This window comes from Chinchilla lanigera, unplaced genomic scaffold (genome assembly GCF_000276665.1).
Source record: "Chinchilla lanigera isolate Chin_1 unplaced genomic scaffold, ChiLan1.0 scaffold00006, whole genome shotgun sequence".
Lineage (NCBI taxonomy): Eukaryota > Metazoa > Chordata > Mammalia > Rodentia > Chinchillidae > Chinchilla > Chinchilla lanigera.
Genome location: NW_004955407.1, coordinates 34,118,872 through 34,137,987, shown reverse-complemented (window position 1 = coordinate 34,137,987; position 19,116 = coordinate 34,118,872). Strand labels below are relative to the sequence as shown.

The window sequence follows — 19,116 nt, the reverse complement described above, 5'->3', positions numbered from 1 at the left end:
ACTTTTTCTCCATAATCTTTTTCTGGCAGAACATTTTATGTTTTGATGTTAGAGATTCAGTTACCAACCACAATAAATAAAATGGAATAATAACTTTAAAAAATAGTATAGAACTCACTCACCCTAAAAATAAATATTGGCCAATCATGTTTATTTTTTTGTGCACTCCTTAGAATGGGGTGTGCAGGGGACCAATTCATATTCTGTTGGTTTCGGATTAGCAAGCTGTGGAAAGTCTTCAGGTGGAGTTTTAGCCTGTCCAGCCTGTCCAGGCTCTCTGAAGTAGCAAGAAACAGAACATCTACTGTTTTAAAAAATATAAGCATTTTCGAGAGGAAACAACCATGGTACTATGCGGCTGTGTGAGCCATGGACAGGAAAGGCTGTCTTCCCAGATGCAGGCTAAAGGACCACAGTCCAGGGCATCCTCACTGTTATTATTTCATTCCATCTCAAGGGTGTGTGTAAGGTTTAGGACTACCCAGATACGGCTGCAAGATCTAGAAAGTCATCTTCCAATTCTGATGTCTGTGGATCACATCACACCAGTTAACTACCCCCTGCAGAGGTGACTCCCCTTCTTAAAAATGAATCTGCTGCTTTCCAGTCATGGGGAATGAGGGTAGACAAAAGGAACCTGTGCATGCCCTATCCCCTAACAGAGTGACGTAAGACCTGAGCTTGAAAGCACACAGGAATGAGCTGATGGCACTTTCTCCATCTTGGTTCTTCCTCACAGTCTGAACTGGCTCATTGAATCTGAGGCTCCATAAGTCAGCATAATCGTCCAGCCACGTCCTTCTGGGAATATGCAGGCAGATACTCTAGGATCCTTCAGCTCTGGGGCTTGGGAATGACCCCACTGGTGTTGTAGAAGCAGAACCTCTCCTGGGAAACTCTTTTGGTCCCTGCTACCTTGGGTGACAGCGGTTCACTCAACTGAGACAATAACAGCCTCCTTGCTCCATAAATTGCTGGTTTCCATTATGAGAAGGGTCCTCTTTACCCTACGGCTTTATGTGTTTAACCCGAGTTACTCCTAGACCAGATCCAAAATTCAGAGCGCCTGAGCTGCGCCAATTCCTCCCTGCTTCAGGCAGCTTAAAAACACATCTGGAGGTAAAAAGAGAAAAAGAGATGATGTGACTAAGGGTTGTACCTCTTGGAGTTGCCGGTGGTAGAAAGGGAGGGAACATGGTTCTTTTATAAAGTCCCATGGGACAGTTGAGCTGTCCCAGCCACTCTCGCTCCATTAGCGCATCTCCCTGCACATATCAGATGGCAAATTATATAACGCTAAAGTTATTAAAATATCTGTAAAAGTCAGCACAAGCTGAGGGCTTGGCTCAGCCTCTCTGCCTGTTCAGTGGTTTATTTAGATCTCTTGTCTCTAGGTCTGTTAATCTTCATCTGTGCTTCACTGTAAATCGCCCACTATGTGAGACCGTTGTAATTGCCTGAGTTTTAAGATATGCTTGTGATGGTTGCCCAGCCATTCTGGTATCTTAAGGATGAACTCAGATGCTTCTGAAGCATGGGCTCTCCCATGCCCAGTTTCCCAGCTTTAAAATCACAGCATTTGTGTGTAATTATTTGAGTACTTGAGCAGCAAGATTCTAACAAGGGCGTCTCCTAGTTCACACATTCACCAAAGGCAGTAATAAAACAGTAATTCATTTTGGTAGCATGGGCTGAAGTCTTTGGTACACTGAATCTCCATCATCCTTCCCCTGTGGATGGTTTCAGGAAGCGCTGGCTGGAAGGTTCTGCCTGTGCTGCCTTCTCTGTTTGCATGTGACCTGCTCTGTTTTCTCTACCACCAAATCCCAGGCCCCTCAGCTATCGTGTAAGTGATTCATTGTGTTGTCTTAGTAATTCTGGATACTGAAGCTACTAGGAGTTAAGAGTCAGCCCTAACCTTCTCAGGAAGACCAGCAGAGATGCCCCCAGAGCCCCTCATCCTCTAAGTAATTAAGCTATTTGGGGGTGAGGGTTAATATTTTTGCTGTGTGATCAAGCCTCGAGAGACTCCAAGCCACCATAAGTTGCTAAATGAGAGAAGTCATTGCCCAGACGTGGATCTGTTTAATTTAATATGATTTTCCACAAATTACGAGGCATGACTTTAAAATTGAATTTGTGTAAAATTACGGATGGCCAATTCAGGTGGAAGGGAAAGGAAATCTTGTTATTCCTTGTCCAGAATCTCTTCCCGATTTCCTCATTTGATTCTTTCACGCCTTACAGGGAGGGAGGATGCATTAGTGGGTCTATAAAGAGTTTCTCTTATTTTCAAACTTCCTCCCTGACTATTCACAGCTCCTTCCAAGGAGGACACAGCAGGGTGGACACACCAAAGCAGGATGCCAATTCTACCCATACATTCCATCAGCCAGGGTAGAGCTCTTCTTCCCAACTTGTCATCCGAAAGGACTCAGAATAAGAACTGGAATTCCCAGAATCCACTTACTAAGGATAGGCAAATGAGGATGCATAGTATTTGCCCTGAGAACTGTTTGGAGGGTCAAAGGCATGGGTTTGAAGTTCAAACCCCACACTGTCCACTTTCAAGTTCTGTGACCTTGCCAACAGCCTTTAAGTCCTCTCTGCTATTGTTCCCACCTGCAAAATGAACATGATGGTGACAGTAGCTAACTCATTGGATAGTAATGAGGACGAAGTGAGTTAAGACGCATAAAAGCACCCATGCCTATAGCATGTGGTAAGCACTGTGTATCTTTACTCTCCGTGCTTTGCCAAATCATCACCAAAAAATGAGATGCATTGGTCTGAGACTTAGCCTGGAGCCTGGTGCACTTTAAATACTTATGAAATGGTCAGCCTGATTACCGCTATTGTTATTGCTGTCATCGGACTCCAGCTGGCCGCCCTGGCACATCACCCAGGTGTTGCTTGTGGGACCTGACCTGTGAGCCTCGCAGCTACTCTGCGTCTCCTTATTCCTCAGCAGTGATGATAGTCCTGGGAGAGGAGGGCGGCCACAGTTTTAGTCGTGTTTTCATCCGAGTTTGGTTTCCCTGCATAAACACCAACAAGGAAACCATAACCACTGCTCCACAAGACCACATGGGAATGTGAACTGTTGAAAGGGGCCTTAGCCTTCTTTGCTCAAAGCCCTGCGTTTCGCCAGGGGAACACTGGAGGCCCACAGAGTCTCAGTGATTTGCCCAGTTGAAGGGAGCCCTGAAATCCAAGTCCTGGACTCCTGGCCCAGCGCTCTTCTTCTGCTGAGGTTTATGTCTCTGTTGTTGGTTCAGATCATTCACATGGACTTTAACCATGCTCAGCCTTGCTCTGCCTTTTTCTAGAAACCTGCTTCCTCCTCAATGAGATGACAGGGCCCCCTGGTGGGATTCACTACTGTCTGCTCCTTTTGCAACTCCATGTGTTTTTGGATGTTGAATTTCATGTTGAGAGGAGTAGGAATTTTTAAAACAAGCCACAATCAACCAACCTCCTCCAAGGCACCCTGCCCCTGTCTCTTCGTCCATCAAGCTCAAGCACGGCAGCCCTGGATTTAGGGCGGGGGAGGACAAGCAGCTGCAGTGGGGTTGACAGGTCACTTCCTGACCACGGGGCCCACATGGGCAGTAGTCCAGGACGAACCCTGCCCCCTCCGTCACTTGCATGAATTAGACACATTCAGAGAACGTGAATGGTCAGCCTCTTCGGTATTTTCAATGAACCATCTACAAAAGGATTTCTTTAAAGCAAGTTGCACCTTTCCGTGTGATATTGAGCCCATACCTCCCCACCCCCACCCCCACGCCGACCCCGCCCACCAGTCTGGCCCTTTAAGCCTGGCTGAGGCTTCGGCTTGGCTGTGCTGTGGGGCCAGGAGAAGGACGACAAACAGGTGCTGAGGGCGACTAGCAGAGTCCAGAGCCACAGCTGTGGGAACGCCAGGCAGCTCTGACAGGCCACGGCCGGGAGGGGAGGAGGCTGGTGCCCAGTGACAGTCCCCTCATCCACGCCACTGCCAAATGCATGCCATTTACTCTCCAAAGAGAGCACAGCAGTGACAGCCAGCAAGCTGGGACCAGATAAAGGCGACTCTGTGATGGCCACACCCTTGTCCCTGACTTCAGGGTCAGGGGCACGAATAGCAGGGCCAAAGCGATCCTGGAATGTCATAGGAATTTGCAGAGAATTCGAGGGGCTGGAGAAGAGGCTACTGCTCAGTAGCATGGCTTTTGGACTCACTAAGCCTGGGCAACTCCATTGTCCTCTGTCCTAAATGAAACTTACTAGTTAACCCAGAGCCGCAGGAGCTGGGGACCTGCACTGATTGGCCGTGTGGGCCCGTCCCTGTCACCCCTGCCTTCACCTTCCATGGCGTGTGGCTCTCTGCTTGTCCTGACCACACTCCCTGGGGACTCCTGTGCTGGGCTTGCTTCGGCAACCTGAGAACCACAGGTTTCTCAAAAGAGACACGGGGCGAGTCAGAAAGGAGCGTGCTGGGAAACAGCCTTTTCTTACTCAGAGAAATGAATCCCCTCAGAAACAGCTGTTCCTTGCATTGAGCATTTTCTCCCCGTCGTGAAGACCCCTTCCAATCTGGGCAGTTTTTTGTTTGTTTGTTTGTTTGTTTTCTGGTACCAGGAATTGAACTCATGACCTTGCGCTTGCCAGGCAGGTGCTGTGCCACTGAGCTAAATCCCCAGCCCCTATCTGCGCAGTTTTTATAGTGACTTTGAACTTTTGATCACCGGAGATGAGTGAGTCACAAGAAGCCAGACCAGCACGGAGGCATCAGCCCCCTCCTCAGGTAGATGAGCAACTAGAAGCCCAGAGAGGTTAAACAACTTGCCTCGGATAAGACAGACACTGCTCACATTCCAGTGCTCAGCTTTCCTCTCCCATCCTCTGCAGCTCGAGTGCGTTCCTAGTATTTGGAATTAGCAATGTGAACCGTCCTGAGCGGTCCCTTAAAACAGCACTTAGGCGAAAGAGGGGCTGTTGGAACAAGATAGGGCAAACCCCAGTGTGCCTCTGCATACTGCTCCACCCAGTTTCTCATCTTTATATTACAAAAAAAAAAAAAAAAAGTTTCAAGTAACCCAAACAGGCAGGGTCTGACCTGCAGACAGTCTGCAGGCACCTGCCCAAGAAGCTGCCGGCCGGCTGGTCCATCCTCCTCTGATTTATGTTGTGTGTGTTAAGCCTTAAATTGTTGAGTCTCTGGCTGGCTGCAGTGGTATTACTGGAGGGCTGGTGCATGCTTTCAGCTCACAGAGTTGGCTCCGGACTGGAGGTGTTGGCCCCGAATCAAGTCCAATCTCACACCTGTCTGAGACAATGAGGGCCTTGTTAGACACATCTCCAGTCGAGGCGGCTCAGCCTGCTTATTTTTCACGTTCAGAACCGAGAGGAGGGGGGCCTGGGAGAAGGGGGACAGGGAGAGGCCAAGGCGAGACTTGGGAAAAGCTGGGGTCAGCCACCTCCAGTGTCCTTTCCCCCTCTTGCCTCTTCCTCCCAGCCTGTCCCGATTTTATAAACTTTTCCTCGTTTTTGGAAATTAAAAAACAAACAATACAAACAGTAGTCCTCTTATGAAGGAGAATTTCCTACTTGCAAAACAAGGAGCTCAGGGCCTGTTATAGAGAAAATTCTCAGTCGTCCTGGGTTGGGCAGCCCAATGGAGAAGCAGGGTGAGGAGGAGCACTGTGGACCCCCGCCCGGCCCAGCACTCACACTGCAGTCCTTCCCCGCAGGTGGGTGTGTCCTGGAAGGTTTCCCCTTCTGTGCTAACTAGCACTGCAGTGACTGAAGCAGGAAGCAGCTCTGTAGTTTTCATGGAAGAAGGAACAAACCGCCCTGTCCAGCCTAACCTTCCTGCCGTATGACCAGCAGAGAACAGAGCTGGCTACCAGCACTGATGTCTGCAGATCCTGCCCTCCTGGGACTCCAGCAGAGACAGCCACAGGGCAGGAACCCTTCAGGCTCCAGGTTGGCACCCGTGGGGCCAGTGTCCCTGGAGAACCCTTCTTCAGCCAAAGCCACCCGGAAATGATTCACTTTCATAGAACTGCACCATGTGGAGCCCCATAGAATAAGGGTCAGAAAAGAACTTCCCAGACTATGAAACCACACTTTGGTGGGAGACCCCCATGGTGGAAGCACTTGGTTGCTCTCCCACCACCAACCCAAATCTTGCCATTCCTCAGTCCCCTCTGCTCCATGTCCTTCCGGGCATCTCTTTCCCCACCAAGGACCAGATTTCTCTTCCTTGTTCCTGCACCCCTCCAGTGGTCCCTTTCACTTTGATGTCCCCTATATATGGCCCTCTGTTTTTACCAAGGAGGTCACACCTTTGAGCGCTGCTTCCCCAACTGTTACGATCTCTGTACCATAAGATTATCAAACAGCCCACAGAGGCTAGAATAGTGTTGTATGCTCCCCTAGCCTGTACCCTCCTCTTTCCCAGAGAACATCCTAGGGCTGAGACCAGCAAGTCAGGGGAATTTCCAGCAGCTGAAACTCTTTCCTATTACTCTGGAGCCTTAGGCCCTAGGCCAGCTCTCCAAGAAAAAGGACTAGCAGGAATTCTCCAGGATTTTCCCTGCCTTTAGGATAGAAGATCAGAACTATTATAAGGGGTGGTTGAAAAAGATAATGAATGCTTAAATTTTGCTTTTAAATATATTACAGTAAAAGCCATGCTTCCAGTGATCTTCAAAATACTTCCCCTCACTTGAATGCACTTATCCCATCATTCTTGACATTTTCTGAAGCAGCTCTGGAAGTTCTCTTTCCTGGGGTTTTAGTTGCACTGTTATGGCTGCCTCTGTGTCCTGAAGCCATTCAAAACGTTTCCCTTTCATGGTCATTTTGACTTGGAGGAAGAGACAGAAGTCACACGCTGTCAGATCCGGTGGACAAGGTGGATGAGGACACGTTATAATGTGTGTACAAGGCTGCCTTTCCATTGAATGGCACGCGGCAGCATTGTTCACGTATTTTCTGATCACACCGCACAAAGCCACAATAAAGGACTTTCGGAGCTGCTTCAGAAAGTGGCGAGAATGATGGAATAAGGGTGTTCAGAGTGAGGGGGGATATTCTGAGGGGAATTAATGCAATGTATCTTGTATTCTAATAAGTTATTTTCAGTTTAACACAAGGTATATTTTGATCACCCCCACATTTGTCAGTTTTAAGCCCAAGAGCAATGCCATAAAGAGGCGCCTGGGAGGGCCTTGCTGCTCACTGCCTCACGGTCCTTTCCCTCTTCCCAGCACCCAGCTGGGAGTTTGGGGAGGGGCCTGGCTGCTACCACCCACCCCTCCTGGCCCTTCATTTCACTTCTGTAACAGGGAAGAAAAAGAAAGTGAAGTCTGCCTGTCTCCTCTTTCTAGCCCCGTGACTTCCTACACCTTTCGGTAACTAAAGCTGCAGGACACTCTCTGTGCCCAGGCCGGCTCTCACCCTCTTTCCTCCTGCCTGCCTTCCTCCACAGAGGGCTCAGCCTCACCGGAGGCTATCTTGGAAACAGGAGGACCTGGTTTACACACTTAATTAGAGACTTGGACCCCAAAGCAAGACAGTCTTATTGACCCACTACTTCCTGAGAATCCCAGCCCTCTCCTCAGTACTGCCTCCTGGGCACTGGACTTCTTCCTGCTTCCTGAGGCTCAGCTGTGTCCCTGAATTGCCCCTTCCCTGCCTGTGTCACCCATTTCTTCCAGCACTTTTCACATCTACCTGTTTATCCTGTTGGCTCCATTTATCTTGCTACCCTCCACCCATTACCCAGCCTGGGGGCTTCAGGCCCCCCCCCCCATCCCGAAGGCTTCTGTTTCTGCCCCACACCTTCCCCACCTCCCCCTCTGCCATTCGGCTTCCTGTGCTCACATGATCATTTTCCGCCTGCTGGATAAGAAGCCATGTCAGTCCATCTACGTTATCCCCATGTTCTCTGTCTGAGAAAAACATGTGGATTTGCTAAGGAAAGATCTCTTATCACCTCCTTGTATTTCCTTTTGAGTTTCTTTGTCTCCTCTTCCCTTGGTTCCTTGGAAGCCTCTTTTGTTCAAATCAAGGAGAAAGTGATTTGGAACAGCAGTTGAGACAGACTTACCTTTTTTAAAAAAATTTGTTTAGAAGACAGGACGTTCCTGTTTTCAGAAAGGTTGCTCATTTCCGAAGAGGTTAGTTACAGAGCCAATCGGCTATTGGATGATTTCCCCCATGCATATTTTTCCGTCTGCTATACAATACAAAAAAAAATTAACCAATGAGAGAGTCAGTCAGTGAATACAAAGGGAGATGTGCTTTTTGTTGTTGTTACTTGCATTTTCTTGTGAAAAACAGAGCAAGACCCTGAGGTGCTGAGGTGAGGACAGAAATCTGATGTTATCAGCCCCCAGAAATCCTGCCCAGAGTCCAGTGGCAGGCAGGATCCAGAAACTCCAAAGGACCACGGCAACTGGCCCTGCTCAGTACAAACGGTGCTTTTAGTCTTTCGTAAACAGCCTATGCCCCAGGGCTCAAATCCTTCAAAAGTTTGCCTAGGTAATTGTGTTTCATTGCTGTCTGGCTTGTGCTCATCTGTCTAATCTGGAGGTTCAGACAGCCAGGCCAAAGCTTGTGAGACTGCAGAGGAGCGAGCCCGTGAATTTAATCCACTTGAAAGACAGACTAATACAAGCGCAGCTCACTCATTATTTTAAGTGATGTGAGCAGAAAAGGGTATGGCCCTTTCCATAAAAGAGTTTAGAATCAGCACGCTCCAGCCACTTGGCAGTTTAAGGCCACTGGAAGAAAAGGTGCAAACAGGGTGACAGCGTGCTCCCTGAAACTGTCTCCCGGTCTCTGGAAGTCTGCCCCCTCTCTGACACCCCTAAACACAGAGGTATGGGGAAACAGCCTCTTCTTTCCCTGATTCTGACTTGGGATTTTGGCTAATTCACAGCAATACTTCTCTGAAACTTTTTTTTTTTTTTTTTTGAGACCTGGGGTTCTTTGGGCGTGGTTTCTGAGTGGAAAGGAGATATAAATGGAAGAGGGAATTTTAAGTCAGCCCGACAAAACTCGAATCCCACAGACCTATAAGCTGGAGAAAGTACCTCTCCCCAGGGCTTATCGCCAAATCATGCCTGGAGAACACGTCTATCTTTTCTTGAGGTTTAAATCAGCCTTTCCTTTCCACCAGTGTATGGTAACGAGATGGGAGCAGGCCGTGCTTTCTAATCATAGTATGGAAGCAACAGTTGTCTACAAAGAGCCAGGGGATCTGTCACTGCAATGTGTCACAAGACACAAAGTCCCTTTACTTCTCCGCACTTCAGCTCCCTCTGAGATGGGCTGGCACAGCAAGTGTGTGAGGTCGTCTTCTGCTCCATCACTCCGTGATACGTTGGAATGAGACTCCAGAAATGTTGACTGCGATTTGCATCATTATCTAGTTACATGTGACTCATGCCAGGGAAGCTTGGGAGAGGCAAGCGCTGGCCTGTCCCTTCCCAGGTGGCAAAGCTGATGGTCAGCTCAAGAGCAATCTTGTTGGTCATTTATACCTGCAATTCACCTAAGGCCTAATGTGCCAGCTCCAAGTCTGGGTGCCAGGCCTGAGACAGAATGCAGTCATCCCAAGCCCTGGTGTGAGGATGCAGTTCTGCCTGGGCTCCCACAGGGGGTTCGGAAGGTGCCCACTTCACAACTCACCTTCCTCACCCCTCCCATGGGCCTCCCACCCAGGGTACAATGTGGTTGTCTCTTCCCTCCTTCTGAGGGACAGCTCTCCAAGTCACATCCTCCGGCTTGCCATTAGGGTCAGACATGGTGACAAACCTCGGTGGCAGTGTGGCCTCCCCGGTTTCCCCTGACATTTTAAGGCACCCTTGCCCTTCAAGGATGGATCACTTTCTCTTGTGGGATCATCTTGTGCACTGAAGATGTCACACAGCATATCCGGTTGCCACCCAGTAAATGCCACTCGCACTCCCCTGGCCCTAAGACAGCCAATCAAAATGTCTCCAGATATTGCTAAAAATCCTCCAGAGGAGAAATCAGCATGTGACAACTGCGGATTCAGGTCAGTGTGGGAAACTGACAAGGATTTAGTCAGATACACACAGGATCTCTGTGCCTAACGCAAACATGAGCAGCTCGGGCGTCTGTGAATGAATTTGGACTTCTTTAGGACCCTAGTAACTCTGATCTGCACAGGCCATCGCTTTTGCTGAGTAACAGCTGTGTTATTGTCTGCTATCTCAGCCTCTACATCTAACTTCTTTTTAAATTCTTCTGCTTTAGTCCAAGTCACTAAAAACCGCCTGCTTCTATGAGAAAGGCTTCCTTGACCTTGTAAATCAAAGCAGTTCTCTGGAGAGAGGTTTCCCTCTGCTGGGCTCCATATCGTCTTTCTCAGGGTGACCTCATCTATTAAAGTATGAAGGTTGTATTTGAAATGCCATTTACTTTCTCTAAGTCAATAAATGAAGCTGTGGATCTTTAGATCATCAGAGGTCTGCTTATTACCAGGAGTTTTTCTGTCTGTGTGTGTATGTGTGTCATTTTTTAAATGGAGATCTGTGTTGGAGTTTAAAAGAATTCCAGCAGATTTCCGTTTGCCTTTCTGAATCAGAGTGCGGGGTGATATTCCTCTGCGAGTGTAGATTGTCCCCAGATGAATCTGACTTTATTAGTTTATGTCCTTTGTTCAGAGCACCAGGGATGAGCTTATAAAAACGCCCATGGCTGTTATCTTCAAAGCTCTCCTTTATGCTGCAAACTCCACCTCGGCAACCTGCATTGTTAATCTATTGCAATCCTGATTAGTTCACGCCAAGGTCAGTTCTTTGGGGTGTGCAGAATGACTGAAAAGTGAAGTGAAAAAGCCCCTTACATGGATCTCCCAGGAAGGTGGGAGAGGGAATCATAGCAGAGAAACTTAGAGAGTTGTCTGATACCACAGAAGAAATCAGAAATGATTCCCCTTGGCTTCAAAGTCGAAGAAATCACATTACTCTCAAGAATTCAAAACTTGCCTAGGAATGTGCACCCAGATGTGGGAATGGCTTTGCCTCTTCTTTCTCACTGCTCTTGATAGCAACTGTCTGCATAATTTAGCAATCTTTGAAAAATAGAGAAGCATTAATGGAGCTATATTTTGAGGGCTTTTGAGGATGGAGAAGCGTTGAGGTTAACAGGCATAATAAACAGTCCTCTCCAAAGCTGTGTGTGTGGTACGTAAGCTGGAGTTGGAGGCTCCACAGTGCGTTATGAGCAGGAGCAGAACCCATGGCTGTGCATCCTGTTGTTTCTCTGAGGCCACCCGCAGAACAGGTAGTAGGTATGCGGGTGGAAGCTGTCCCCACTTAGGCAACAAGGCCTCGCCTGTGTAAAGGGAATATGCTTCATGGATTTGTCATCATTTCTAACACAGTAGAGGGGCCAGCGGGGATGGCAATGCCTTTAAAAGAGAGACACTCACTCTCTATACGTACAGTCTTTCCCACAGGCTTCCGGAAGACTGGAGGTATTGAAGGCAAAGGGACAGCCAGGAATCATACCTAGCTCACTCTGCTCTTCGGGTAGGCACGGGATTGGTCATGTGTTGGTCTCCTTTACAAGGGTGAAGGACTTCAGTGCAGTGGCCAAGCTAGCGAGTGTGCAGAGGGATGCTGGACAGTCTACCTGGCAATCCCCCTCCCCGCAGGTTCTGGCCTCCTGACTCTGGCCACCGGGAGTTAATTCTAGGAGCCTGAGCATGGTGTATGGAAGGAAAACAGGAAAGTAATGAGGTAGTGATGAGATTACATGCATAAAGCAGGAAGAGAACGTGGAGGTAGCACTGGATTCTGCTCACAAGCACTTATCAAGGGGGGTAGATGCTTCAATGTGGAGGAATTACTCTGTTTGTCTTCATCAGAATATTCTTTGAGTTGGAAGCATGGACTAGAACCTCCTCAAGAAAGAAGAGTTGCCATCAACTTGAGTGACTTGGAACTCGGTTTTGGATTCTGTGTCCTGGTAGGGCTGTGAGACCCTGCCATGTGCCTCTGACATGCCTGGGTTCCGCAGAGTGGCTGAGGTGCTCCCTCTGCAGGGCCAGGGCTTGGTGGGAGGAAGGGCTTGAGTTTTGGAAACTGATTAGGAAATCAGTTTGTACCTTGAAATACTGGCTGGCTAAGTAAAGTCTCATTCCTGGTGACCCCAAAGGGCCAAGCCTCTCTCTCCCGTCTCCTGGGGCACATGGGTGTAGGCAGGGAATCTCTTGACCCCCCAGCCAAGCAATATTCTCTAGACATTATTACCCTTCTCTGAACAGGCAGGGAGAGAAAACTGTGTCCCGACTCTTGGGTGCCAGAGACTACACTGATGGCTCAGGGTCACACATCATCCTTCCAGTAACCTGATGGCTGACACAGTCACTTTACTTCACAGGTGGAGAAACTGAGTCTCCAAGGTAGAAATCACTTGAAAGTGAGATGCCAACCTGAGATGTTTGTCCTAAACTTTCAGACTCTAAAACAGTACCCTTCCCATGTCCTTATTCCCGCCCTTTGACTCCTGGAAGGGTAGCTCAGGAAAGGGGCTCCCAAATCCTAGAAATGCTTGGGATCCACGCAAACGGAGACCCCTGAGAATCTTCAGTGTCCCCTTCAGCACTCTTTAGATTGTGCTGTCTTGCATTCTCTTTCTGTGCAGGACATGGCACAGACTGCTTCACGGCCTTCCAGACACGCTATATATTTCCAAGCAGTTCTGGCATTTGACAAAACCACAAAGTGCTAAAGCAAAAACTAGGGTTGTGGCAAGGCACAGCGATGGCAAACCTTTCCGAACTTTCAGGGATAGCAAGCATCCCACGGCTGTACGTGTGCTACGGTTCGCCGCCACTGGGCTAGAAGACTGCACCCAGAGAATGCCTGGTGGGGCTGGCGGGGACTGTTCCTCTGCCTCTCCCGGCAGCAATCCTAAGTGTTGGCTCAAGGGCACAGAGGGCTGGGGACTGCAAGGATGGAGGGCTGACCCCCAGAGAAAGTCAGGCTGTGGGGGAATGACAGATAGCCATGGGGGACCACCATGGGGGACCGGGTCTCGCTGTGAGCTGTGTTCCAGAACGTCACATTCTCCAGCTCTAACCATTCATGGGTAGGGGTGTGTCATCTTACAGCCTCTGCAGTCTCTAAAAGTCCCTAAAACCTCTTTTGGGGTTTGCTGCTGACTTGGTTACAAGAAACTTCACCAGTCTTGGTCACATGACTTAACAGGATCTGCCCAAAGCATGGCTCTTACTTCATCTGTGTAGTTGGAAAGGTGAGGGGTACTTCTCTAGCAAAGTGAGAGTCCCCTCATCAGCACACAGCAGAGAGCACCTAAACCCCATGGCCTTCCACCGTCAGCCTGGACTGCAGGTTGGCTCTGATGTCTTCTGTCCCAGGCCATTCAAGCAAAGACTGTACCTTCCTCCATGGCTTGTGTGCTACCTTTCGTGGAACGTTCCTTCAGGACATTCTGTTTCTTAAGTTTTGGGTCATCCTGGGAGACGCCACAGCTGTCCTGCTGTAGCTTCCATCAGAAGTATCAGTGACCTGTGTCCTCTGACTGAGGGTCCTCCCTGTATCCCTAAAGGCTGGATCGCAGGCTAGAGACTGCCAGGGACTTGCCAGCCCTTCACACGGCATTTCTGGATAACCCTTTCAGGGAGTGAACAGAGGGTAGAGGTGCTGAAGAAGGACTTGTGGGGGGCAGGCAGAAAGCACCGTTACGTCCCATGTTTTGAGATTTGCACTGAAGAAGGAAGAAAATGAATGGGGTGCTCATGGGAGAATTCAAACATGCCACCCCAAGACCTGGCATCACAGGAACTTTTCCAGACCATAGAGGGTTCCTTTGGAGTTCCAGAGTGTACATGGAGGGCAGAAGTATAGAAAGTGGGGTGCAGAAAGTCCTTCTGGGAGAGGTGTCTTTACGGGGTGCTTAGTTGGATAAAAGTTCAGGGAAATAATTTCTATGCAAGAGAGGCTGCGGCAGAAACCGGAAGGTCCTTTCTGTGCCCTCCGTACCACGGTCCCTCCACCCCACGTGCACTGAAGGCCACTTTCCCTCCACTTCAAGCAGAGAATGGGGCTTGTTACAAAAGCACTCATCTTTCTCGAAGCTGGTGACTTGTCCCTGACCCCTTCTCAGGGAGGACTCTGCCTAAGTGCCAAGCCCTTTTCCAGACACGTCTGTCTCAGGCTGATCTGAGGGGAGCGGCCTCCTGGTGAGGGTTGAGCTGTTTCCCCTGGGAACTGTCTGGCAACCCTAATGAGGAAGAGCACTTTGCATTTATAGAGAGCCTTTCATCTGCAGATCTCAAAGCTGCGCCACAAACATTAATTAACTCTCACACCTGTGAGGCAGGTGAGTCTGGTTACCCCCATTTTTAAAGATGAGGAAACAGAGGTTTGAGAGGAAAGGGACTGCAGGGTGAGCTACCAGGGCTGGGAGTGGCCCCGATGTTAGGAACAAACATTCCGGATTCATTCACAGGGCCCTGACCACAAAGCCATGAAGCCTCCGGAGGCTGAGTGAGGAATCTGTGTCCCGGAAACCGTGAGTGCTGCAGATGTGGCCACACGGCTCCCTTCTGCCCTCCTGCAGGCAGCCTGCCACCTCCCAGGCTCCCTGGTTGGCAGTAAAGCTGGACGGCTCCAAACCCTGAAGGCCTTTGCAGCCCGGCATACCCAGGCAGGTCTCTGTCCCGGCTTGGTCTGGATGCTTCCCTTCGAAGTAATTGCTGGAACAATGAACACATCTGAGCGGCACATGACTAACCAAGATGTCTGCAGCCAGCTGGAGATAAATGCTTGGCAAATCCCAGAGCTCTTTCACAACCTCCTTTCTTCCAGGATCCAGAACTGATGAGAACTGACTCACGTTATCGTGGACTTTTCACTGATACAGAGTCAAGGCGTTAATCTGGTGTCTGCTACCTGGGGGGATCTCTAGGTGACTACTGTTCTCCTTGTGCTATGTGGCAGTCTTACCCACTGCCACACAAGCCAGAGGCAACTCTGCTTCTCAAAGAAGTGAAATGTTGAGGAAGTGCTCCTTGCGTAGCTGAGAACTGCCCGGCCCCTCGGGCCGTGACGGCTGATAGCACTTCACTGAGCTGTGAAGCATTCAGGGACCCTTCCTGCTTTCAGGGGAGCCCAGACCTTTCTTCCCAAGGGTCCCAGATGAGAAGATGTGAACCTCCACTGGGGCTCGCCCTGACACATCACCCTGGAAACTGACTCACATCTCTGAGCCCTGAGTCACATCCTGTTGTGTGCTCTAAGGCATCCAGGAGGGCATTACACCAGCTGCCCAGGACTGAGGTGCACTGAGAGGGCACTCTGGGCACCTCCCTGCCTTCTCCCAAGCTGGAAGAGTTGGGGGAAATCCTCTGGGGAGGAAAACAGCAGCCCGAAGGGTTTAGAAGTTCATTAAGGAGTTTTTGCTTTTTAAAGAATAGCACCATGGCATACCTGACTGTCCACTTTTTATTTTTGAATGGTCCCAAGAAGCGACTGAAAGGCCTGGTCTTTTAGAGATACCAGCTAAGCAGCCAAGGAAAGGACTCTGTAACTATAATAACTATGCAGTGGAGCCCCAAGAATCTCTGGCCCCTGTTAAGGAAGATCTCATGGTTCACCTGGTACTGTTGGGAACCAAGCTTATGAGAGTGGATGTTAAAACCAAAGAAGTAGGTGGTCAGAGTAAAACAGATGTCTCTCTCTCTCTGTCTTCTCTTGTGGCCAGAAGGACCAGGAGGACAAAGCAAGATATTTGAACCTCTTAAAGAACAAGCATTGGCTTCCCTGATTGTTCTCTATTACTTTTCTGTGTGTAGTTTCATTGACTTCCATTTTATTGTTTCTCTTCCCTTGATTCCTTTAGGTTTATACTCTTTTTTTTTTCCCTCTAGTTTAATGTGGAAGGTTTGATTACCAATTCTGGATCATTCTTTTCTAATACATGTGTTCAGTGCTATAAATTTGCCTCTAAGTGTTGCTTTTGCTGCAGTTCTGTAATATTCTTTATACCTGGGAATCATCCTTCTTCTTCAGTCAGCTTTGCGTAAGATTAATACAATATCCTGGCTCTCTTCTGATTAGTGATAATATGGTGTCTCTTTTCCCATCCTTTTACGTTAAACTTATCTGAGTATATATTTAAAGTGAATCCCTTATAGGAAACATCCACTTGGGTCTCATTTTTAACCTTCGCTGGCAATCTGTCTTTAAATTGGCACGTTCAGACATGATGTCACTGTCCAATACATTGTAACTGTCATCACTTTAAACAGTTATCTTTCAGGTCAGTTAAAAATAAGACTTTATTTTACTTTATTCTTTCTCTGATGCTCTTCCTTTCTTTATGCAAAGCTGAGTTTCTAGCCTATATAATTTCCTTCTCTCTGAGATACTTCTTTTAATATTTCTTGCCAGGCCGGGCATGGTGGTGCACGCCTGTAATCCTAGCACTTGGGAGGCTGAGGCAGGAGGATTGTTGCGAGTTTGAGACCAGCCTGGGCTACAAAGTGAGCTCAAGGCCAGCCTGAACTGCATAGGGAGACCCTGTCTCAAAAAAGACCAAGGGAAAAAAAATATATTTCTTGCCAGGCACATTATTATCTACTGGCAGGGAATAACTTTGGTTTTATTTGTCAGAGAATGTCTTTATTTCTCCTTCACATTTGAAGAATAATCTTACTGGACTTAGAATTTTAGGTTGGTGGCTTTCATCTTTCAACTTTTATCTTATTATACTCCTTTTGCTTGCATGCTTTTTGAAGAGAAAACTGATGTAATTCCTCTCCTTATTCCTGTACAGATGAGGAGTTATTTCCCCTCACCCCCTATTTCTTTAAAGATTTTCCCTTCTCTTTGGTTTTCTGTTTAAATATTATATGCTGGGCATAGGTTTGGTATTTATTTTAGTGGGTGTTTATAAGTTTCCTGGATATGTGGTTTGGTGCCTGTCATTCTGTATTAGTAACTGTCCCATGTCTGGGACAAAATACCTGACACTGACAATTTAAAAAGGAAAAGAGGTTTATGTTGGCTCACAGTTTCTGAAGGCTCAGTCCAGAGTTGCCTGACTCCAAGGGGAAAAGGAAGGGTGGAAGGGCATGGCAGAGGAAAGCTACTCAACCCAGGATATCGAGGAAGCAGAGAGAAAGGGAGGGGCCGAGGGTAAGGATATACCCTTCCAGGTTGCACCCCACTGACCCACATCCAACCAGGCCCCACACATAACAACACATGAGCTTATTAATGGATTAATCCATGGATCAATATAGCACCCTTATGATCCCATGACCTTCCAAAAGCCCTATCTCTGAACTCATGAGCAATGGGGGGTATTTTACATGTAAACCATGACACATTACTTTTGGAAAATTTCAGCCCCTCATACTTCAATATTTCTTTTTATGTTTTCTCTTTCTTTGAGTCTTCACAGAGTCTCCATCCACTGCCCACCTATTTTTGCATGCTGTATTATTTTTCTACAGTATTTTTACCACATTAATTAATCATAGTAAAATTCCCTGTCTGGTATTCTAAACTTTGTGTGATATCTGAGTCTGGTTCTGACACTTGCTTTGTCTCTTCAGGTTGTGTCTTCCCTGCCTGTACTGCAGCTTTTGTTGAAAGTCAGACATGGTGTGTCACATAATAGGAACCAAAGTAAACAGGCCGTTCGTGTGAGTTCCTCCACTCATCTAAGCAGGAGTTGGACCATGTTGAATGTTTACTGCAGCTATTGGTAGCAGAGGCTTCAAATCCCTCTACTGTCCTTATTTTTTCCTTCCTCTGTCATCTTTGGGCTTTTCTATAAACTTCTCCTTCAGTAGTCTGTGCTTGCAAGCCCTTTCAGCTATAACCCCACAGTTATTATACTGGACCCATGAGAACCTAGTGGAGTTTCTGAATGAAGAAACTACAACAGTGTCCCTCTCAGACAAGATACTTAGGCTCTAGCAGTTTGTTAAAATCACCAGTAAATATTCGTATCAATATAGATACAATAGTTTTTGTTTTCAGTAAGCAGGCCACACTGATCTGTGATTGGCTATGTTTCTACCTCTCAAAATATTGAGGTGGCAGCTTGCCTTATACCTCCAGTTCTCTAGTAGATTCAAGAAAAGTTATGAGTGTTCAGTTTTTTTCAGCTTTTTTCTTGTTTTAAAGACAATAATGATGACTCATAAGCTCTTTGTCTTTTGGAGTTGAAACCGGAAGCAGGCAGGACTTGACATAAATTATTTGATAGGGATCCTGTCACTGACTTTGGAGACACTGGTATTGCTGCATTACAAAGTTAAAGCGCTCCACTTTTTATGGAGAGATGTTCCATATGTCCATGGACCTTTGAGCTTACCACTAGCTTCAGTCTACCTGTCTCTGTTTTCCCCCTTTTCCTCAGTTCCCATTTCAAATGCAAGGAGTACGGTTCAAAATATGGAAAGGAGGCTCTTTTTTGCCCATTGTTTGATAATCAAAAGGCTAAAAATAATCCATTACAAAACGGCCTTGGTAAAGTACCTGCATCCAAACATTATTTTTCTTGAGGAGGTGAGAAAGATACAGAAAGGCACAAACTTAAAATTTTCTAATCCAGTACTTTTAATTTAATGGCAAACTGAATTTTGTTGAGATACCGAATTCTTGACTTCTCAAGTTTCATCTCACATTGTCAATGTTCTTATTCTTTTACCATTTAATCCCCTGTGCCCAGCTCCTCTCCAGAATTGAAGAGCGTGGCTGGCGAGCCTTTTAACCCTGAACAAAACAAATTACCCGAGCATAATCCTGGAGCAAGCATGTGTTGCCTTAATGGTAAACATCAAGTATGTCTCTTGGCACAGATGCCTTTTCCTTTTTTAGTAATACAATCATAAAAATTACTCACTCTTAGCCAGGCATGGTGGTGCATGCACTTGGGAAGCTGAGGCAGGAGGATAGAGAATTTGAGGCCAGTCTGGGCTACATAATAAGATCAAGGCCACCCTGGACTACAAAATGAGATTTTGTCTCAAAACAAAACAAAATGAAACAAAACAAAACTTGCTCAGACTTATTCAGCATTTACTGTCACCAGAAATTTTGATAA

The 19,116-nt window shown here is 47.5% G+C and overlaps 1 protein-coding gene and 1 long non-coding RNA gene across 3 annotated transcripts in view; one reads left to right on the top strand and one right to left on the bottom strand.

Annotated features, from left to right (window-relative positions):
* The window catches only part of Runx1 (runt-related transcription factor 1), a 234,005-nt gene that overhangs the window by 204,670 nt on the left and 10,219 nt on the right, over positions 1-19,116 (top strand). The window lies entirely within an intron of this gene.
* Positions 135-5,702, bottom strand: LOC106146654. The gene is made up of 2 exons (XR_001231191.1): positions 5,102-5,702; positions 135-1,113 (listed from the first exon to the last, which is right to left on the bottom strand). It is a non-coding gene; the product is annotated as an uncharacterized LOC106146654 (long non-coding RNA).